Consider the following 24473-nt stretch of genomic DNA (forward strand, 5'->3'; position numbering starts at 1 on the left):
CGTTGACTCGTTGATTTGATTCTCAGGGGCTGGAGAACTGAACACAGCCAGAGTAGAGGGAGGCAGAAAACTGGCAGTGGTGGAATGAAATGGTGTGATGGGTTTGAATTTCAGCACAGGGAGGAGCTTTTGGGGAACAAGAGAGGAAATAATGTTCCATAGAAACTAAAATTGTCTGTTCTGAATTTCTAACCTGTGCTGACAGTGATGACTCTTGTACACTCCTTTTACAGTGTATTAGAGGGGAAGATTTGCAGACAGGAAACTCAAACCAAACATCACATCAATATCTGACAAGATCATCAGGACCTGAATGTCATCGGCCTTTGAAGGAAAATGTTTGTCTGTCATTAAAACTTTCAAGCATCATTATATCTGGAAAAGCACTGAAAAACACACCTGAGCAAGAGTGTTCCAGTGCACTGACTTTGGAAAGATCTTTATAACCAGTTACACAGATTGAAAAAATATTGCACCATTCACAGTGAGCAGAAACTGTACACGTGTTCTGTCTGTGGCTAAGGCTTCAATTGATCATCCAACTTGGAGAGACACAAGAACACCCATACCATGAAGAAACCATGGAAATGTGGGGACTGTGGGAAAGGATTCAGTTTTCCATCGAAACTGGAAGTTCATTCACGCAGTCACACTGGGGAGAGGCCGTTCACCTGCTCAGTGTGTAAGAAGGGATTCATTACTTCATCCAACCTTGTGAGACACCAGCGAGCTCACACTGGGGAGAAGCGGTTCACCTGCTCAGTGTGTGAGAAAGGATTTAGTCAACTGTCCAACCTTCTGACACACGAGCGAATTCACACTGGAGAGAGACTGTTCACCTGCTCTGTGTGTGGGAAGAGATTCAATCGATTGTCCAACCTTCTGACACACCAGCGAATTCACACAGGAGAGAAACCATTCACCTGCTCTGTGTGCGGTAAGGGATTCACTCAGTCATCCACCCTGATGAGACACCAGTGCATTCACACCGGGGAGAGACCGTTCACCTGCTCTGTGTGTGGGAAGGGATTCTTTCAGTCATCCACCCTGATTAGACACCAGTGCATTCACACCGGGGAGAGACCATTCACCTGCTCTGTGTGTGGGAAGGGATTCACTCAGTCATCCACCCTGATGATACACCAGTGCATTCACACCGGGGAGAGACCATTCAGCTGCACTGTGTGTGGGAAGGGATTCACTCAGTCATCCACCCTGATGAGACACCAGTTCATTCACACCGGGGAGACACCGTTTACCTGTTCTGTGTGTGGGAAGGGATTTAATCGATTGTCCAAGCTTCTGACACACCAGCGAATTCACACTGGAGAGAGACCATTCACCTGCTCTGTGTGTGGGAAGGGATTCACTGAGTCATCCACCCTGATCAGACACCAGTGCATTCACACCAGGGAGAGACCATTCACCTGCTCCGTGTGTGGGAAGGGATTCATTCAGTCATCCGACCTGATGAGACACCGGTGCATTCACACCGGGTAGGGACCATTCACCTGTTCTGTGTGTGGGAAGGGATTCACTCAGTCATCCACTCAGATGAGACACCAGTGCATTCACACTGGGGAGCGACCTTTCACCTGCTCTGTGTGTCGGAAGGGATTTAATCGATCATCCAACCTTCTGACTCACCAGCGAATTCACACTGGGGAGAAGCCTGCTCCATGTGTGGGAAGGGATTCACTAATTCATCACACCTTCTAACACAAGTGTAATAATTCTGCAAGGTGACTTCAAGGGTTGGATTCTGCTGTTATCGCTGCAAGTAATCACTTCCAGGACTGAACCTATTCCTCCACACAGTTAGAGTTTGTTTCTGCTGATAAACTCCAACACAGTTATAGCGGTTAATAATATTCTGGATATATGTCAAATAAATCTTGATTTCTTCAAGGGAGAGAGGACTAACTGATCAGCCATGATCTAATCAAATGGTGCAGCAGATGCTATGGACTGAATGGCCAATTCCAGTTCCTTTATACTTTCTCCCCAGATTTGTTCACCACTCTCACTCTGCTATCTGCTGTGTTTGAGTCCAAGTTTATTAAGGACATAGGAACAGGAATCGGCCATTTAGCTCCTCGAGCCTGTTCTGCCATTCAATGAGATCATGGCTGATCTGCAACCTAACTCCGTGTACCCAGATATTATTTTAATACCAGCTTCCTCAGTCTGTTGTAATGTGATTTTAAAAACAACTGTCATTTACATTGCAGCTTTAAGGTAGGCACATCTCAGAAGCTTAAACTCACAAATCGGGCAAAAATGGACACTGAGCTAAAGAAGGGGATAGTCGGAGGGCTGACTAAAAGCTTGGTCAGAGATGTAGGTGTTTAGGAGGGTCTCAAATGAAGAGAGATGTGGACTGGCAGAGAGGTAGAGGGATGGAATTCCAGAGCATAGGACCGATGACTGAAGGAACAGCCAATGAAACAGAGAGAGTGAGGGATGTGTAAGAGGCCAGAGTTGGAGGAATGCAGGGTTCTCTGAGTGTTGTATGACAGGAGGAGGTTACTGATATAGGGAGGTCTGCAGCCTTGAAGGAATTTGAACAGGAATTGAGAATTTTGAACTGGAGGCATTGGTGGACCTGGAGCCATTGTAGGTCAGTGAGCACAGTAGTGATGGATGAGTGGGGCATTGTGATGGCTGGGGTGAAAGGCAGCAGAGTTTGTATGAACTAAGGTTTAGGCAGGGTGGAGGTCAATCAGAAGAGCATTAGAATAGACAAGCAGACTGACAACACTGAAACATTGGAGGGGTCAAGAGAGGTGGTGGTGAGGTAGAGAAGGGTGTCAGCAGTGTACATGTGCAACCTGATGTCATCGGCATCGGAGCTTGAGGGAGTGATTGAGCAGATTGCTTTGTGACAAATGGACGGCCAATGATGAGACAGTTGAGAGTTTGAAAGTGCAGCTGTAAGTGACTTGGGGGAGTTTTTTCCAGGGTGGACACAGAAAGAAGGGGAATGTGAGTGGTGGGGGAGTGAACAGAAATGGCCTTACCAGTGATTAAGAGATTGGCAAGGTTGAGGTGATACTTGGGGTTTCATGCTTTTCACCATGTATCCCATGATTTTTTTTAAAGGAAAGGAAAATTGATGTATTTGAATAACCCCCAAAATTGTCAAAACAAACACTGAAAATCATCGAAATTAAATACTGAAATCTTTACTGATGCTGTACTGAGCCTGCAGTCATTTTTTCTTTGTGTTTTTTTCTCAACGTTGGTTTCAGCATTCTGGATGTCATTCGGTGTATAACTGGAATCTGACAGAAATAGTTAGACACAGATCAATGGCCTCAGTTGCACAGGATGTGGTCACTTTAAAGGGAATAATGTTGCAGATGTATCCAGCAGTAGTTGAATTGCCCTGTACACCACATCCAGGCCCGGAGATACCTCGGCATTTTCACAGAGAGACGTGCTGTCTGGGCACAAACAATTAACAAAACTTAAAGCAATGTGTAGACTTGGGTGGAAGTGAGATTGTGCTGACGAGAGGGAACTCCAGGCCTGAGTCTCAGACTGCACTCTTGAAATAAGCTGGAGGGAGGGGGAAGGAGAATCAGTGTGAAATTGGAGGGAGGGGGAATGTGTGTCACTATTTCAGGTGGTGTGGGAAGATTACGGATCGGGGCATCGCTGGCGAGGGCAGCTTTTAATGCCCATCCATAATAGCCCTTGAGAAAGAGTTGGTGAGCTGCGTTCTTGAACTGCAACAGTCCTGTTGGGTTAGGAACACCCACAGTCCTGTTGGGAAGGGAGTTCCAGGATTTTGACCTTGCAACAGTGGAAGAATGGTGATGTCGTTCCAAGTCAGGACGATGTGTGGCTTGGAGGGAAATTTGCAGCTGGTGGTGTTCCTATGCATCTGCTGCCCTTGTCTTTCGGAAGGTGCTCTCTGAGGAGCCTTGGTGCTTTGCTGCAGTGCATCTTGTAGATGGTACACACTGCTGCCACTGTGCATTGGTGGTGGAGGGATTGTAGGTGGATGGTGTGCCAATCAAGCAGTCTGCTTTGTCCTGGATGGTGTCGAGTTTCTTCAGCTGCACCCATCCAGGCAAGATCTCAGATGGCAGACTGGTAAGAGGACATGGGATGCAAGGGAAAGTGGCAAATTGGATACAAAATTGGCTCAGTGACAGGAATCAAACAATAATGGTCGACAGGTTTTCTTGTGACTAGAAGGCTGCTTCCAGTGGGCTTTCATAGGGCTCAGCACTCGGTACCATGATTTTACTCCTGGTATATACTATTGATTTACACTTCAATGATTGCTGCAAGATTAAGAAGCTTGCAGATGATATAAAAATAGGCCGTGTGGTTGATAATGAAGAAGAAAACTGTAGACGAGGGCATAGCGATCCGACGGAATACGACGACATATGTCGGGTCACTCTTCCAGGTCTGGTATTTGGGCTCAGGCCAGGTCAAACACAGTGAAAGCTAAGGCAGGAAACACTCCGTACTAGTCTGCAGTGAGCGATTCCATCTAAGGTAAAGCACAACATCTTTAATATAATGAAATTTATTCCGGTGGCCGGGTCGGGCACGGGAAAAAAATCAAAGGGCTCGGTCAGATGTGGTTCTGATGAGCTCGGGTCAGGTTTCATTTGCAGACCCGAGCAGGCCTTTACTGTACTAATAAATTGCACGAATTAAAACAAAGCCTTAGTGTCACTAACCTTATCACTTACAAGGTAGCTATTTGAAGGTATAAATAAAAAGAAAAATGTTCTTCCTCGTTTTTAAGCTTACTTATTGTTACTTGCAAACCAATCTGCTTACAGATCTCCTGTAACATCACTGATAGTTGTTTTCCTCTTTTGAAACCCAACATGCGCCGACACAGCAAGAGAGTCTATGGCCAACTGCTGCTGCTCTGGTCTCAGGTAGGTGTAGGCTCTGAGCCCCACTCTTTATTTCTGCAGGTCCTGTTCTGGATCCGCCTCCTCCCAGGTCTGCCGTCGGCTGCTGCTGCTCCAGTCTAAGGAGATAAGTGCCTGAAGACCTGCTTTTTATTTCCACAGGTCCGACCCTGGATCTGCCTCCTCCCAGTCCACCGCTGAGAGCCACTGCTCCGGTCTAAAGTAAATGTAGGACTCGAGCCTCGCTCTTTATTTCCACAGGTCCAACTCTAGATCCGCCTCCTCCCAGGCCCAGTGCAGACTGCCACTGCTCTGCTCTAAGGTATCTAAGGGCCTCGAGCCCCAGTCTTTATTTCTCCACTTCCTACTCTGGAACCGCCTCTTCCCAGGTCCACTGCAGACTGCTGCTGCTCTGGTCTAAAGGTTCCTGTGTAACCCTGCCCCTCAGTGCTATTTCCTGTGTATACCTGCCCCGCAGTTCGAGTTCCTGTGTATCCCCTCCCTGCAGTGCTAATTCCTGGGTATACCTTCCCTGCAGTGCGAGTTCCTGTGTATACCTACCCCCCAGAGCCTGTTCCTGTGTAAACCTGCCTGTGTATCCCTGCCCTGCAGTGCTAGATCCTGTGTATACCTGTCCCACAATGCTCGTTCCCCTGCATACCTGCCCTGTAGGGCTAGTTCCTGTGTATCTCTGCTCTGCAGTGCCAGTTCCCGGGTGTCACTGCCCCACAGTGCTAGTTCCTGGGTAATCCCGGCCCGCAGTGCTTCTTCCTGTGTCTGCCTGCCCTACAGTGCAATTCTTGTGTACATCTGCCCCGCAGCCCTAGTTCCTAGGATTCTCTGCCTTGCAGTGCTAGTTTCTGTGTATACCTGCACCACAGAGCTAGTTCCTGGGTACACCTGCCTGTGTATCCCTGCCCTGCAGTGCTAGATCCTGTGTATACCTGTCCCACAGTGCTAGTTCCCCTGTATAGCTGCCCTGCAGGGCTAGTTCCTGGGTATCACTGCCCCGGGATGCTAGTTTCTGGGTACTCCCTGCCCGCAGTGCTGGTTCCTGTGTATACCGGCCTTGCCGTGCTAGATGTTGGGTATATCTGCCCTGCAGTGCTAGTTCCTGTGTATACTTGTCCCACAGTGCTAGTTCATGGGTATATCTGCCCCAAAGTGTTGGTTCCTGGGTATATCTGCCCCACAGTGATGGATCCCCGCTGTCTCTGCTGCGCAATGCTAGTTCCTGGGTATACCTGCCCCGCAGTGCTAGTTCCTGTGTAAATCTGTCCAGCTTCGGTTGTCAGAGCTGAAATATGGTGAACTTGTCCATCAATCTCACATCCTGGAATCGTGAATTTGAGAATGTGCTATTGAGACAATGCAAAACCCTCTTTTCAAACAAAACTCACCATCGACAGGATTAGAATGGCGTTTCCCGGAGGAGGAGGGCGGCCGATTTCCATCCAAATGGATCATAATGAGAGTGATCTGATTCCGAAGACTCAGGGAAGGAAATATGAAGCTCCTTCGGCAGTTTAAAAACTTTGTAATGGATATTTTCCCGTGTGACTTGTGTGGTTTGAAATGGTGAAATGTTTGTTACAGTGAGTGAGTGCAGAGGATTCAGTATTTCACCTTTTTCCTCAGCACTTTCTCTGAGCTGGGACCAAGAGGTTAGATGTTTATGTAGTGTTGCTGATATCAGCTTCACCTGACACGGGAAAGGTCTCTGGTTATTTGAGATCCATTTCCTGCTGTGTGTAACAGGATGTGTTTTTTCGTAACTATGATGAAAACAATTGTCCTTCATCAGAACACTTTATAAAATGCTTTGTTAAAAAGACTTCCTTGTCCATCGAACTCTAATCACTAGACCATTAAAGAATAATATTTGCAAGCTTTGCGAACGTTCTTTTTGTAATTAAAGGTGCCGGTGGTAATTTGGATATAACTTTGACTTTTTGTGCTGGATGTAAATCTATTTCACAAGTCTGCTGCTTACAGATCCATTTACATGTGTCTATATTCCTCATTTATTTTGTCAGCTGAATCAGTCTTCATTCAGAAAGTACTTTCTACCTATTTACATCTCTCTTACTTTTCATTTATACACAAACACATTGAGAAATAACATACATATATTCAAAACTATCACACTCATACACCGATTGGATTTGAAAGCTAAAGAAAATTCATTGCTTTGAGTTCAGCTCTCAGTGAAAATTCCATAGTCGCTTTCCATCACTTGCTATCAGCAAGACTGGAACAAATTCAGCCAGGGACTCTGAGTTTACAGCAGCAGAGATGAAGTTATTTGATGCAGGTAAAACATCATTATAATGGAGCCCCGTGTTCAGAATTGCCTTTTCTTAATACCCGCAGTAAAATAGCCCCATATTGTGCATTCATATAATCAATTTCCATTCGTTCCATTGAAGCCAATAACTTAATATCTTTCGAATGGTGCATTTATTTACTGTTTTTTCTCGCTCACTTCAATTGAAATAAATACTGGTGCAAACTGACTGGATCGGAGCAGAGGTGGTAACCTTTCAGGAATAGTTTTTTGCAGCCGAAGCACACAGTGATAGCCTCAAACTGTACGGCAAAGCATGCTGACGGGGGGAGAAAACTGTCGGAGGCACCTTGCTTGAACGAATAACCTTTCAGGTAACAGCCAAACGCCCTAGCCAATTGCGCCATAGAAGCTGACACGACCAAAGCTTGCAAGACACTCCAAAGTAGCGTGTCAGTAAATTAAAATTTCAGTTGTGCGCTTTGTATAATCCTGGCAGAGATCAGCTTTTCCAGAAAGCTGCTGCAGGATCATTCCTGGGGGTTTTACTGCCATCTGATGGAATAGATCAGAATTTCTCCCCAGCCAATTTTCCTGCCATCGGAGAAATATTATCTAAAATGGACCGGGTCCGGAGGGACACGATGTTCAAATCTCTGGACATGGGCGGGAAAAATGTACCCAACGTGGCCCTCATCCTGATGACCACCTTCATGTGCGGCTGCATCAAGCTATGTGTAGATCCCCAGTACGCAAACTCCAAGTGTCACTACATGCTGAGGTTCTATCTGTCCCCGGTGTTGCGAAGGATGGGCCTGGTCACATTGCCGCGGAATGCACCATGCAGTTGGGCGGCGCCGTACCACCTATCCTTCGTGGAGCAGTTTCTGCGGGAAAACACCTTTGACCACCGGTCCATCAGGCAGTGGTCTGCACGGAATGTCCTCAAGGCCCTACGGGAAAAGGAAACGGTGGATCCTGTCGGATGGTTCCCCGAGCAGACCGTCAAAGTCATTTGGCAGAATGCCTCATCACCAGAACTTTCAAACAAGCACCAAGACGTAGCTTGGCTGGTGGTGAGAAGGGCCCTCCCCGTCAGATCCTTCATGCACACCCGAAGTCTCGCCCCCTCCGCACAGTGCCCCCGCGTTGGCTGTGGTGGGGAAGAGACGGTCGCCCACCTCCTCCTGGAATGTGCCTTTGCAAAGCAGGTGTGGAAAGAGATGCAGTGGTTTTTGTCAAGGTTCATCCCAAGCAGCTCTGTAACACAGGAGTCTGTGCTCTACGGGCTGTTCCCAGGGACGCACACCAAGACAAACATCAACTGCTGCTGGAGGACTATCAATTCGGTGAAAGACGCCCTTTGGTCTGCCCGAAACTTGCTGGTCTTCCAGCGCAAAGAGTTGTCCACCACCGAATGTTGCAGACTGGCACATTCCAAGGTCCAGGACTAGGTGCTGAGGGACGCACTAAAGCTTGGGGCAGCCGCAGCAAAGGCTCAATGGGGAAAGACCACAGTGTAAGGTTCCCCCACCAAGCTTGCGTGAGGGGCTGGATCCATGGGAAACCCCTCGAACTGTATCGTTAATATTCTCAATTGCTGTAAATGTAAAACTGTAATTGACATGACAATTGTGAAACGGAAGGGTTGGGAAGAAACTCATGACAGTATTGAAGGAAACTGATCTCCCTTGCAATGTTTGTATTTTTTGGTGCTGTTTGGAAACTGTTTGGCAATGTAATTTTTACAGATTTTTATGAATAAAGTATATTTCCTTTGTCAGGCATCCAGAAGGAGACAACACCAAAATGATTGTGGAAATTAAACAGTTGTATTTCGTACAAAATAAAGCCAATTTAACAGTGGTCAGATGAGCAAACAAAAAAATCTTAAATCGAAGCAAAATACTGAGGATGCTGGAAATCTGAAATAAAAACAAGAAACGCTGGAAATGCTCAGCGAGTCTGTAAATTGATACAACAGGGCGGAGATTTTCAATGGTGTGCGTGTGAGGACAGTGTGTGATACAGAGAGAATCCATGAGGAGGAAGATTGTTAAAGGTGTGTGTGTGAGAGAGGACAGATTGTGATTCAGGGATCCTCACTCAGCCTCTGCACTGAACAACTTCTGCTCAGTAATTTCAACCTCCATTCTATCTCTTCTCTCTCACTCTCCTGTAATCTCACTACCCTCCGCTCCTACCTAAATCTCTCCCCTGACATATAAAATCTCTTGGCCATATTTCCACCCTATCCCAGACCTCCACCCTCCCCTTTCTCCCTGCCTCTGGACTCACATTCGACCTGTTACATGTCGAACCTTAAAGTAAAAGCAAAATAGTGCAGCTGCTGGAAATCTGAAATAAAAACAAGAAATGCTGGAGATACTCTGCAGCTCTGGCAGCATCTGTGGAGAGAGAAACTGAGTTAATGTTTCAGGTCAGTCACCCATCATCAGAACTGTGTATTTCCATCAGTTCTTGTTTTGTTTTTACAACTCTAACCTTTATCCAGTTCTGAAGAAAGGCCACCTGCCTGAAGTGTTTCTCTCTACAGATTTGCTGTCAGACCTGCTGAAGATTTCCAGCATTTTCTGTTTTCATTTCAGATTCCTAGCATCCGCAGTGCATTGGCTTTTGCACTCAAATGGTTGAACGATCATCTCTAGGCACCTACCATTAGACCCGGCTCCCCAAGGAAAGAGGCTTCATACAGGAGATTGGCACATGGCAGAAGGTCGATCACCCCTCCCGGATTCAGTCAGATTCAGTTTGGACTCTCCCATATCTGGGGGACAGGTTATGAGACACAGCAAGCTGCTGCCTGGTTTAGGTGACTCACCCTGGGCTGGGTGGTGTGTGGTTTGAGTGACAGGACTCATGCTATATCAGGACTGGTCAGAGCCCTTGCTCACTCTTTTCTTCCTGGAATGGACAGATGCAGTCAGGTTGGTGAAGGTCTCTGGTTTTCAAATCTGTCTCTCTCTGAACAGGTATTTTAAATATGTTGTGGGTTTGCGAACGTTTGTGTGTCTCTGAACCGTGTTGTGGGACTGTGTGAGTTTGTGTGTGTGTCTCTGAACCGTGTTGTGGAACTGTGTGAGTTTGTGTTTTGTTGTCTCTGAACCGTGTTGTGGGTCTGTGTGAGTTTCGGTATATCTGAACCTTACACTGAACTGTTTCCCCCACCCCACTCCAATGCCAGTATTATTACCCTCGTCATCTGACCTGGTGCAATAGTGTAAACCGGGTGGTTGTGAACCAGCCGCTCGTTTCATATCTCTGCCCTGTTCTTACATTAACGTGAGTAAAACTGGGGACAGATGGAAAGCAGGATCCCGGTTCATTATCACGTGTACAACACCATGGCACTGAGTCCAAATCTCCCCCCAGTGAGAGGCACCGAGACACAGTAACTAGATATCCAGGGAGAAGGACAGGACTGATTGAGAGAGAAATAAACAGAAAGGGAGGGAGGAACGAGTGGTTGGAACTGAGAGCGGAAGGCAGAGATACCGAACAATTGACATGCAGATGTATGGAGAGGCAGAGAGAGAAAGGATGTCGAGAGATAGAGAGGCAGAGAGATGAAGAGAGACGTGGAGATGCTGAGATATGAACAGCCAGGGAGGTGCAGAGATAAAGTTGCAGGAAGAGATGGAGAGGGTGAAATATACAGGTTACATTGCGGGCACTGGAGCAGCGGTTCTCAACCTTTGTGTTTCTAAGGGTCCCCCTCCTCCTCCCGTTAATCAAAATATTTCAATAACCCAAAAACTTTTTCTTCACGGATAAATGAGTGACGTATATCTTTATTATTATTTCCCTCTGCAAGACTCTTGGCCAAGGTTTCCTCTTGCGAAAACACACACTCTCTGCATTGACATGTTGCAACTTATAAAACATTTCCTATAGAAAGAGAAATAAAACCTTGGAGTAAACCAGGCAAAACGCTAAAATAAAAGTCACTGCGAGATCCCAGAATTCTTTTTCTCTCTGTCACTCACTAACATGGGCAATCACAGCAACACCATTTACACATTCCCCGCTATAAAGAGGGAACAAATTAAAAATATGAGAGGGGCTATTAGATGCTGAGATCTTGCCCATTGTCATGTTAATCCAGGTACCATGGCTGCTTTGACCAGAGACATTCCAGGGAGCTGCTTTTTGATGATCTGTGAACATATCCCGACAAGGGCATTGTTGAGAACATTTGATGCACTTGCAGCTAATTAACAGGAGCATAATGACATGACAAGGCCCCAGTCTGTCCTGAACACACACAAGAAATAGGAGCAGAAGTAGACCATATGGCCCATTGAGCCTGCTCCACCATTCAATCTTGAGCTCCATTTTCACTTTCCTGCCCGTTCCCCATATCCCTTGATTTCCCCGTGAGTCCAGAAATGTTTCTTTTCCAGCCTTAAATGTATTCCACTACCCTCTGGAGGATTCCAAAGATTCACAACACTTTGAGTGAAGCAATTTCTCCTCATCTCAGTCCTGAATTATTGGCACCTTATCCTGACACTGTGTCCCCGTATTCTAGATTCCCTGACCAGTGGAAACTATCTCTCAGCTTCTACCCTATCAAGCTATTTCAGAATCTTTTATGTCTCAATTTGATCGCCTCTCATTCTTATAAACTCCAGAGAATATAAACCTAATTTACTCAGCCTCTCATCATAGGACCAAATTAGTAAATTTTCGCTGCACTGCCTCCATTGGAGCCCAAAACTGCACACAGTATTCCATGTGTGGTCTCACCAAAGCTCAGTACAATATTCATTAACATGGAGTGTAAATAGCTATGCCCCAGCACCGATCCTTGCTGCTAAACTCTCTGAAAAACTGCCTTAATTTATTAATTCCTCATCATTGTCCCAGGATTTATCATGACAAATCAGACCTTCAGGAAAGGGGTGAGAAGTGGGGGCTTTCTTAAAAAAGCTGAGAGCTGGGCTGTCACTAAACATTGGAGACCCCTAGAGCCTGTCTCTTTCCCTCTCTGTTTAACCTGTAATTTCAGTTTGATTCTATTCATCGATTTCTCTCTGTGTCTCACCATTTGTTTATGCCTCATTGTAGAATCACATTAGTAATTCCCATGCCTCTCCTGTTCAATATCCCTGTACGCACTCACTCCAGGATTGGGGTTTTGTATATTTAATGTTACAGTGGGAAGACGCTGTGGATTCCTTCAGCAGCCCTTTTAAAATCACTGGCCCGGGATTTATTTGCACAAATTAGCCCTTCTGAAATGGTGTGACTGAGGGGATTTACTCCAGAGGTGGGAAGATGGGCAGAGCTGACACACTGGAGATCCCCAGATCCTGTGTCTCTTCATTCCCCTATCCCTCTGTTTTGCTGTCTTTCCCACTGTTTCCCTCACACTCTACTTTCTCTCTCTCTTTCCCGTTTCTCCCATTCAGAGTGAGCGAGAGAAATACTCAACCAGACACAAAGTAAAACGAGTTAAAATGGATGCTGCACGTTGCATTTAAACTTCAAAATTCACCGCACTGACTAAAACATAAACATTATTCAGGAATTATAACAAATCTTGTGAAAACACTCCTGATGTTGTGAACTGAGAAAGTTAATTAATTTTTGAAATGCGATAATTGTAGCAAAGCCCAAAACTCTGAAGGCAAGATCCCACAAATACCAATATAATCGCAGCCAAATAAATCTGTTTTCGGTTGGAATTGATTGAAAGTCAAGGCAAAAATATTTTAAAATAAAATAGCGCTGCAAGTCCCCAGGATCCCTTTCTCTGCTGCACAGACAATTTCTCAGCAATATCCAAATATAAGTCACACTTAAAAACCAGGGGCTTAAAGGATTAACACCATCTGTGGAGAGAGAAGCAAAGTTAACGTTTTAGGTCTGTGACCTTTCATCAGAACTGCTGACAGTTCTGAAATTCACAGAGCTGAAACGTTAACTTTGTTTCCCTCTCCACAGATGCTGCCATACCTGCTGAGTATTTGCTGCACTTTGTGTTTTTGTTTCAGATTTCCAGCATTTGCAGTTTTTGCTTTTAGCTTAAAAGATTAAAACTGTCATCTGCACCTTGTGTGTATCCCTCTTGTCTGTTTATCTCTGTGTCTCTTTTTTCCCTCTCTGTTCCTGTCTCATCCTAATTCTGTACTTCAAAATTTCTATCTGGGTTGCATCTCTGCTCCTGTTTCTCATTCTTTCTCACCCACTCTCTCCGCCCATATCTCTGCCTCTTTCTCTCTATCTCAGATGCAGACTTAATTGAAATGTGTTGTCAAATATTTCTGTCTAAGCATTTGACAAAATGACATCATATTGCTGTGGGTGGCATGTTTTTCTGTCTTAAAGATTTCAAGTAGGGAGACACTGAAAAAGAAAGCATCTGTTCCGTCATTCAACAAGATTGCTACTGATCTACCTGCCACCCACCCTCCAACACTTTCCCCAGGATCTTTGATTCACCTAGTTCCAAAAATATATTCCTCACTGTCTTCAATATACTCAAGGACGGAGCATCCACAGCCTCCTATTGTAGAGAAGTTTAATCCTGAGTCATAAATACCTGAAGCCTTATTCTGAGACTGTGACTACTGGTGCTGGAACCACCAACCAGAAGAAACATCTTTCCAGTATCTACCGTGTCAAATCTCTTAAGAATATTATATGTTTCAATATTATCACTTCGAATTCTTCTAAACTCGAGTGAATAGAGGCCTAGTCTACTCAGTTTCTCCTCATAGGACAATCATAGAATCAGTCTAGTGAATCTACATTGCACTCCTTCTCAGGCAAAGCTGTTATTAATGCAGGATTCAACTATCAAAGAACACCCATGCACTTTTTATTATTTAGAGATACAGCACTGAAACAGGCCCTTCGGTCCACCGAGTCTGTGCCGACCATCAACCACCTATTTATACTAATCCTACACAAATTCCATATTCCTACCACATCCCTATACTAGGGGCAATTTATAATGGCCAATTTCCCTATCAACCTGCAAGTCTTTGGCATGTGGGAGGAAACCAGAGCACCCAGTGGAAACCCACGCAGACACAGGGAGAACTTGCAAACTCCGCACAGGCAGTACCCAGAATTGAACCCGGGTCACTGGAGCTGTGAGGCTGCGGTGCTAACCACTGTGCCCCCTTGTATGGGTAGTTTGTTAATTTCATCTCCATTTTATTACAAAAGATCATTATCTCTTCCCGAATTAGTAGTCTGAATGGCGGCGCTTTTACCCAGCATTCCCCGTGAAATTGAATGTGCCTGATTGACGCTGCAGGAGGACATATTGCAGGGGCAGTGCTGGACTTTATCTGGAGCATGAGCAGTATCAATGATGAGAGTTGAACCGGTGTTCAGGGTGCTTTTGCAGCGGGTAAGAGCCAGTGGGTTGCAGGAGAGGAATGGAGTAGGAGAGTGGGCGGGGAGGTTTCAGAAACACCTGGTGTAGTCAGCAATCCCTGAATAAGAACCTCCAGGTCCGGCATTTGCAGCTCTGAGGCTTTTTCCCCATCATCTTGGTGGGCAGGGAGCAGCGCGCATGCGCGGCCATCTTGCGACGACACAAAGAGTGGGCGGGGCTTTAGAGTCCAAGTGGCCAGGAGAGAAAATCATTGACTCATTGATTTGATTCTCAAGGGCTGGAGAACTAAACACAGCCAGAGTAGAGGGAGGCAGAAAACTGGCAATGGTGGAATGAAATGGTGTGATGGGTTTGAATTTCAGCACAGGGAGGAGCTTTTAGGGAACAAGAGAGGAAAATATGTTCTGTAGAAACTAAAATTGTCTGTTCTGAATTTCTATCCTGTACTGACAGTGATGACTTTTGTAAACTCCTTTTACAGTGTATTAGAGGGGAAGATTTGCAGGAAACCCAAACCAAACATCACAAGATCATCAGGACCCGAATGTCATCGGCCTTTGAAGGAAAATGGTTGTCTGTCATTAAAACTTTCAAGCATCAGTATATCTGGAAAAGCACTGAAACACACACACGAGCAAGTGTTCCAGTGCACTAACTTTGGAAAGATCTTTATAACCAGTTACACAGATTGAAAAAGAATTGCACCATTCACAGTGGGGAGAAACTGTACACGTGTTCTGTCTGTGGCTCAGGCTTCTATTGATCATCCAACCTGGAGAGACACAAGGACACCCATACCATGGAAAAACCATGGAAATGTGGGGACTGTGGGAAAGGATTCAGTTGCCCATCGGAACTGGAAGCTCATTCGCGCTGTCACACTGGGGAGAAGCCGTTCACCTGCTCAGTGTGTGAGAAGGGATTTAATCAACTGTCCAACCTTCTGACACACGAGCGAATTCACACTGGAGAGAGACCGTTCACCTGCTCTGTGTGTGGGAAGGGATTCACTCAGTCATCCGCCCTGATGAGACACCAGTGCATTCACACCGGGGAGAGACCGTTCACCTGCTCCTTGTGTGAGAAAGGATTTAATCAACGGTCCAACCTTCTGACACACGAGCGAATTCACACTGGAGAGAGACCATTCACCTGCTCTGTGTGTGGGAAGAGATTTAATCGATCGGACAACCTTCTGACACACCAGCGAATTCACACTGGAGAGAGGCCATTCACCTGCTCTATGTGTGGGAAGGGATTCACTCAGTCATCCAACCTGATGAGACACCAGTGCATTCACACCGGGGAGAGACCGTTCACCTGCTGTGTGTGTGGGAAGGGCTTTAATGGATCATCCAAACTTCTGACACACCAGCGAATTCACACTGGGGAGAAGCCTGCTCCATGTGTGGGATGGGATTCACTAATTCATCGCACCTTCTAACACACCAGTGTAATCATTCTGCAAGGTGACTTCAAGGGTTGGATTCTACTATTATCACTGCTATTAATCACTTCCAGGACTGAACCTATTCCTCCACACAGTTAGAGTTTGTTTCTGCTGATAAACTCTAACACAGTTATAGGGGTTATCAATATTCTGGATATATGTTAAATAAATCTTGATTTCTTCAAGGGAGAGAGGACTAACTGATCAGCCATGATCTAATCAAATGGTGCAGCAGATGCTATGGGCTGAATGGCCTATTCCAGTTCCTATGTACTTTCAACCCCAGATTTGTTCAACACTGTCACTCTGCTATCTGCTAAAATCGTGGCAAATGGAATTCAACTTGGTGACGTGTGAGGTAATGCATTTGGGGAGGGCAAACAAGGCAAGGGAATGCACAATAAATAGGAAGATCCTGAAAAGTGTAGAGGAGCAGATGGACCTTGGAGTGCATGTCCACAGATACCTGAAAATAGCAGGAAGGTAAATAATGTCATGAAGAAGGCATATGGGATATTTTCATTCATTAGTCAATGCTCAAAAGCAGGGAGGTCCTGCTAGAAGTAACACTAGTTGGACGGCAGATGAGTACAGCACACAGTTCTGATCATGTTACAGGAAGATTTAATTGCACTGGAGAGGGTAGAGAGGAGATTTATTAAGATATACCAGAAATAGAGAATATCAGCGATGAGGAAAGATTGGATAGGCTGGGGTTGCTTTCTTTAGAACGTGGAGGCTGAGGTGTATAATTAATTGAGGTGCAAAGAATTATGAAGGGTGCAGATAGAGTGGACAGCAACGATGTATTTTCCCTTAGCAGAGAGGTCAATTGTGAAGCGTCATCAATTTAAAGTAATTAACAGAAGAATTAGAGGGGAACTGGCAGAATTATTTTTCATCCAGAGGGTGATGGGAGCCTGGAACTCAGCGCTTGAAGGGATGGTGGAGGTAGAAACACGAAGCACATTTTAAAAATGTCTGGATATGCACTTGAAGTGCATATTATTTGGGGGTAAGAATGTAAGAAATAGGAGCCATACGGCCCCTCGAGGCTTTTTCACCATGCAATATGATCATGGTTGATCTTGAGCTTCAACTTCACCTTCTGCCTGCTCCCCATATTCCATGATTCCCTGAGAGACTAAAACTTAAATGTCTTCAATGGTGGCACATCCACAACCGTCTGTGATGGAGAATTCCAGAGGTTCATAATTCTGTGAATGAAAAAAATTCTGCTCATCTCAGTGCTAAATGATCGACCCTTATCCTGAAACTGTGCCCCTTTGCTCTAGGTTCCGCAACCAGGGAAAACAACCTCTTAGTATCTGAAATAAAAACAAGAAATGCTGGAACCACTCAGCAGGTCTGGCAGCATCTGTGGAAAGAGAAGCAGAGTTAACGTTTCGGGTCAGTGACCCTTCATCGGAACTTTGCTTCTCTTTCCACAGATGCTGCCAGACCTGCTGAGTGGTTCCAGCATTTCGTGTTTTTATTTCAGATTTCCAGCATCCGCAGTATTTTGCTTTTATATTAACCTCTTAGTATCTACCTTGTCAAGCCCCTTCATACTGTTGAATGTTTTAATAAGATCACCTCTCATTCTTCTAAACTCCAGAAACTATAGACCTAATTTACTCAGCTTCTCATCATAGGACAACCCTGTAATCCCAGGGAACAATCTCGTGAACCTTTGTTGTACCTTCTCCAATGCAAGTATATCCTTCCTCACATATAGAGACCAAAAATATACACAGTATTCCAGGTGTTGTCTCATCAAAGCCCCATGTAATTGTAGCAATACTTCTTTATTCTTGTACTCAAATCCCCTTGCAATAATGGCCAACATGCCATTTGCTTTCCTAATTGCTTTCTGCTCCTGCATGCTAACCTTTTGTGTTCCTTGGACAAGTACACCCAAGTCTCTGAACATCAACATTTACAAGATTTACGCCTTGTAAAAATATTCTGCTTTTCTATTCTTATGATAAAAGTGAATAACCTCACACTTCCCCACATTATACTCCATCTACCACCTTGTTTCCCATTCAGTTAACCTGCTCATATCTCTTTACAGCCTCTGTGTCCTCACAGCTTGTATTTCCACCCAGCTTTGTACCATCAGCAAACTTAGATACATTACTCTCTGCCTCTTCATCGAAGTCATTAATGTAGACTGTAAATAATTGAGGCCCCAACACTGATCTTTGCAGCACTCCATTATTCACTGCCTGCCAACCAGAAAATGCCGCATTTATGCCCACTCTTTGTTTCCTGTCCGTTAACCAATCCACTATCCACACTAATATATTACCCCCAACTCCATGAGCCCTTATCTTGCCTATTGACCTTTTGTGTGGCACCTTGAATGTCTTTTGGAAATCCAGGTATGCTACATCTACTGTTCCCCTTTATCTACCCTCCAAGTTACATCCTCAAAAAAAATCTTATGTTTCCCACTCTTAATAGCCCCGAGGTTACCCTCCATTTCTAGTATGTAACTGTATCTTTGACTGATGCAAAATATTTGTTCAATGTCTCTGCCATTTCTTCATTCCCCATGATAATTTCACCTGTCTCTGCTTCCAAGGGATCAACGTTTAGTTGAGCTACTCTTTTCCTTTTTATATACTTGGAAAAGCTCTTACTATCTTTTTATATTCCTGGCTAGTTTTCTCTCATATTCTATTTTTATCAACATTTGGATGGCCCTTTGCTGGTTTCTATCCTTAACCTGCTCAGTAAACCATGGATAGATCTTTCTCGCTGAGTTTTTGTTTTTCACTGGAATGCAATTTTGTTAAACATTTTGAATTGTTTCTTTAAAGGTTTCCCATTGTTTATTTACTGCCATACCTTTTAGTCTATTTAGCCAATTTACCTTAGCCAACGCTCCCCTCATATCTATGTAATTGGCATTTTTAAGTTTCAAATTCTTCTTTGTGATTGGAGTATGCCGTTTTCAAACTTGAAAGTGAAATTCAATTGTATTATGATCACTATTTGCCAGTGGATCTTTCACTATGACATTACTAACTAACCCTGTCTCATTGTCCAATATTCAATCTAAAGTAGCTTTATACCTAATTACTTGCACACCATATTAGATCCAGGAAACTGTCACGAAAGCATTCTACACACTCATCTTCCAGTGCTCCTTTGCCAATTTGATTGGTCTAGTCTACATGAAGATTAAAGTTCCCCACAATTATTACATTGCCCTTGTTACAAGCTCCAATAATTTTGTGTTTAATGCTCGATCCAACAGTATAACTATTGTTTGGGGGCCTGTAAACTACTCCCACCAGCGTTTTCTGACCCTTGCAATTCCTAATCTCCGCCCATACTGATTCTACTTCCTGATTTTCTGAGCCCAGATCCTTTCTCATTAATGTCCTTATGTCATCCTTTATTATAAGGGCTACTCCTCCTGCTGTTCCATTCTGGCTGTCTTTTTGAAATATTGTGTACCCTGAAATATTTATTTCCCAACCTTGGTCACTTTGTAACCATATCTCTGTAATGGCCAATCAGATCTAAACAATTTATCTCTATTTGTGCCACGAGTTCATCTATCTTATTGCGGATGCACCATGCATTCAGATAAAGTGACTTCAATTTTATTTTGTTTAATTACTATTCCCTGCATGGACCTTATTCTCTGATGCAATATTACCTGTAATTTCTCTGTCCCTTCCTGTCCTACTCAGCTTTTCTTTATCCACATCAATATACTTTTCTATTGCCTCAACTTTCATCTCTGGATCTCCCTTCACCTGAACCCTCCTCCACGTCTGTTATTTTAAAGCCATTTTTTCCAAGTCTGACCATATTTGCTGGTGCATTATGTTTCTACATTCTGTCCCTTCCTGCCACACCTTGATTACCATTACCCATATCGCTACCCTCCATATTGCCTTGTCCTTTCTCTTTAACTTTCCAAATCTCCCCTCACATGAACTCTTCCCACCACTATTTAGCCCTAGTTATATGATTCGCCAGGACATTAGTCCCAGCATGGTTCAGGTGAAGGTCATCCCAATGGTACAGCTCCCTCTTGCCCCAAAACTGGAGCCAGTGCCCAATGAATCGAAACCTATTTCTCCCACAGCAATTTTTGAGCCACGTGTTCAACTCTTCATCTTATTTTCCTGTGCCAAGTTGCTGGTGGCTCAAGCAGTAATTCAGTGATTTTTTGGGGGTGGATTTATTCATTCATGACATGTGGGCTTTGCTGGTTAGGCCAGCATTTATTGCCCATCCCTAATTGCCCTTGAGAAGGTAGTGGTGAGCTGCCTCTTCAACCACTGCAGTCCTTGTGGGCTAGGTACACCAACAGTGCTGTTAGGAATGGGGTTCCAGGATTCTGACCCAGCGACAGTGAAGGAACGGCAATATAGTTCCAAGTCAGGATTGTGTGTGGCTTGGAGGGGAACTTGCAGGTGTTGGTGTTCCCAGGCATCTGCTATCCTTGTCCATCTAGGCAGTAGAGGTCACGGGTTTGGAAGCTACTGTCGAAGAAGCCTTGGTGAGTTGCTGCAGTGCATCTTGTAGTTCGTACATACTGCTGCCACTCTGCCGGTGGTGGAGGGATTCAATGTTGAATGGGGTGCCAATCAAGCAGACTGTTTTGTCCTGGATGGTGTCGAGCTTCTTTCATGTTGCTGGAGCTGCGCACATCCAGGCAATTGGAGATCATTGCATCAGACTCCTGACTTGTGCCTGGTAGATGGGGGCCAGGCATTGGGGAAGTCAGGAGGTGAGTTACTCGCTGCAGGATTTCCAGCCTCTGATCTGCTCTTTAGCCACAGGATTTATGTGGCTGGTTCAGCTCAGTTTCTGGTCAATGGTATCCCCCAGGATGTTGATAGTGTGAGTTTCAGCGAAGGTAATGCCATTGAATATCAAGGAGAGATAGTCAGATTCTCTCTTGTTGGAGATGATCATTGCCTGGCACTTGTGTGGTGCAAAGCAAATGATACTTGCCACTTATCAGCCCAAGCCTGGACATTGTCCTGGTCTTGCTGCATCTTGACATTGGCTGCTTCAGTATCTGAGGAGATGTAAATGGTGCTGAACATTGTGTAATCATCAGCAAGCATCCTCACTTATGACCTTATTAGATTATTACCTTTTAAAAGGCAGAATAACATTAAGCCCCTAGCTGCTCATACTCCCACAGCAGAATCTATTTCTTAGTCCTACGTATGTCATTGGTACCACATGCACCATTTGATCCTTTCCAGCCCACTCCAAGTTCTTCTCCAGCCCCAAGGCGATCTCTTTGACCCTGGCACCGGGCTGGCAAAACAAACTTTGGGACTCATGCTCTCAGCTGCAGATAACACCATCTATCCCCCTAACTGTACTGTCCCCTACTATATTCCCTTTTATAAATGCCATTTGAATGGCCCCCTGTATCGCAGTGCCCTGGTCAGTTTGTCCATCCACCCTGCAGTCCCTGCTCTTGCCAGTCTTCAGCCAATTCGATTCACTCCACGTGGTATCAAAAAACGACTAAGGCACTTGATACTGCAAAGGCTATGGGCCCTGACAACATTCTGGCAATAATGCTGAAGACCTGTGCTCCAGAACTTGCCGTGCTCGAGCCAAGCTGTTCCAGTACATCTACAACACTGGCAACTGCTTGATAATGAGGGAAATTGTCCAGGTATGTCATGTACACAAAAATTAGCACAAATCCAACCCGGCCAATTCCCATCCCATCATTCGACTCATGATCATCAGTAAAGTGATGGAAGGTGTCGTCGATAGTGCTATCAAGTGGCACTTGCTCAACAATAACCTGCTCAGTTTGTGTTCTGCCAGGGCCACTCAGCTCCTGACCTCATTACAGCATTGGTTCAAACATGGACAAAACAGCTGAACTCAAGAGGTGAGAGTAATTGCCCTTCAAATCAAGGCAACATTTCATCGAGTATGGCCCTAGCAAAACTGAAGTCAATGGGAATCAGGGGGAAACTCTCCGCTGATTGGAGTCATAGCTATTGCAAAGGAAGATGGTTGTGGTTGTTGGAGGTCAATCATCTCAGCTCCAGGACAGCAAGACCTGGACAATATCCAGGCATGGGCTGGTAAGTGGCAAATAACATTCATCCCACACAATTGCCAGGCAATGACCATCTCCAACAGGAGAGAATCTAACCATCTCCCCTTGACATTCAATGGCATTAAGATCGCTGAATCCCCCACTATCAACATCCTGAGGATTTACATTGACCAGAAACTGAACTGGAGCAGCCATATAAATATCATGGCTACAAGAGCAGGTCAGAGACTGGGAATCCTGGGACCACCCAAAGCCTGCCCACCATCTACAAGGCTCCACAGACGCTGCCAGACCTACTGAACACTTCCAGCATTTTCTGCTTTTATTACAAGAGCAGAGAGGTTATGCAAGACCTGAATAAAACCTTAGTTAGACCACAGCTAGAGGACTGCATACAGTTCTGGTCATTGCATTACAGGGTAGGTGTGATCACACAAGAGGGGTACAGTGGAGATTTATGAGGATGTTGCGAGGACTGAAGAATTTTAGCTACAGGGAAAGATTAGATAGGCAGGGGTTGATTTCTTTGGAACAGAGGAGACTGAGGAGAGATTTAATTGAAGTGTGTAAAATTCTGCGGGGCCTAGACAGTGTGAATAGGAAGGACCCGTTTTCCTTAGCAGAGAGGTCAATAGGTTTAAAGTGATTGATAGAAGGATTAGAGGGGAGTGGAGAAATCAATTCACCCAGAGGGTGGTGGGAGTCTGAAACTCACTGCCTGAAAGGATGGTAGAGGCGTAAACCTCATCGGATTGAAAAAACAAAATTGGATATACACCTGAAATACTGTAACCTACACGGCGACAGACCAAGAGATGGAAAGTGAGATTTGGCTGGATAGCTCTTTTTCAGCCAACACAGCCAAGATGGGCTGAATGGCCTCCTGTGCTATAAATTTTCTATGTATCGATTCTGACATTTGGTGTCTGTTTCTGCTGATGTTAATAACCCCTCTAACTGGAATGAAATTTAATATTCTGGATAAATGTGAAATAAATCAGCTTTGTTTTGAACACATTGTTGTAGATTTTCGTCTTTTTCACCTGAGTGTTTAGCATCACTTGGCTGGAGCTCAGAAAGTACAATCTGTGGGGAGGATCATACGGCAGGAACAGAACTTCAGCCTGGACACAGTCCTTCAGGATCACACTGAGAGGGAAATATGGCACTTAGGTTTTTCTCGTCTCTCTTCACTGACAGCAAAGACCCCGTGTGGGTTAATCCTGAGACGTGTAAGAAATGTGTCCCAGCCGCTCTCTCCCATGGTTCAGAGCTCCAGGGCACGGAACAGAAGGCTCTTTTACAACTGTGTTTAGAGTCAGGAAGAACAACGGTGAATGCTGGAAACGTGCTGTCAAATCAGAGATGGGTGTAAAACTGTGATCTGTTCCTGACTGAACGTGAAATGGCTGAAAATAACTATGGTAATTATTCTATGAAGATTTAATGTGTTTGCATGATAATCCTGAGTCTACCATTTTATCACAATGAGAAACATGGAAACATAGAAAATAGGAGCAGGAGTAGGCCATTCAGCCCCTCGAGCCTGCTCCACCATTCATTATGATCATGGGTGATCATCCAACTCAGTAACCTGTTCCCGCTTTCGCCCCATACCCTTTGATCCCTTTAGACCCAAGAACTATATCTAACTCCTTCTTGAAAACATACAATGTTTTGGCCTCAACTGCTTTCTGTGGTAGCGAATTCCACAGGTTCACCACTCTCTGGGTGAAGTAATTTCTCCTCATCTCAGTATTGAAAAGTTTACCCCGTATCCTTAGACTATGACCCCTGGTTCTGGACTCCCCCACCATCGGGAACATCCTTCCTGCATCTACAATGTCAAGTCCTGTTAGAATTTTATAGGTTTCTATGAGACCTGCCCTCAATCTTCTGAACTCCAGTGAATATAATCCTAACCAACTCAATCTCTCCTCATACGTCAGACCCACCATCCCAGGAATCAGTCTGGTAAACCTTCGCTGCACTCCCTCCATAGCAAGAACATCCTTCCTCAGATAAGGAGACCAAAACTGCACACAATATTCCAGGTGTGGCCTCACCAAGGCCCTGTATAATTGCAGCAAGACATCCCTGCTCCTGTACTCATATCATCGCGCTATGAAGGCCAATATACCATTTGCCCTTTTTACCGCCTGTTACACCAATATGCTTCCCTTCAGCGACTGGTGTACGAGAACACCCAGGTCTCGCTGCATATTCCCCTCTGTCAGTTTATAGCCATTCAGATAATAATCTGCCTTCCTGTTCTTGCTACCAAAATGGATAACCTCACATTTATCCACGTTATACTGCATCTGCCATGCATTTGCCCACTCCCTCAACCTGTCCAAAACACTCTGAAGCCTCTCTGATCCTCCTCACAACTCACTCTCCCACCT

The 24473-nt window shown here is 44.9% G+C and overlaps 1 pseudogene; it reads left to right on the forward strand.

Moving 5' to 3' along the window:
- Window positions 1–570: 570 nt before the first annotated feature.
- On the forward strand, window positions 571–15992 carry LOC137348642 (zinc finger protein 271-like; annotated as a pseudogene).
- The last annotated feature ends 8481 nt before the right edge of the window (window positions 15993–24473 follow it).

This window comes from Heterodontus francisci, chromosome 34 (genome assembly GCF_036365525.1).
Source record: "Heterodontus francisci isolate sHetFra1 chromosome 34, sHetFra1.hap1, whole genome shotgun sequence".
Taxonomy (NCBI): Eukaryota; Metazoa; Chordata; class Chondrichthyes; order Heterodontiformes; family Heterodontidae; genus Heterodontus; species Heterodontus francisci.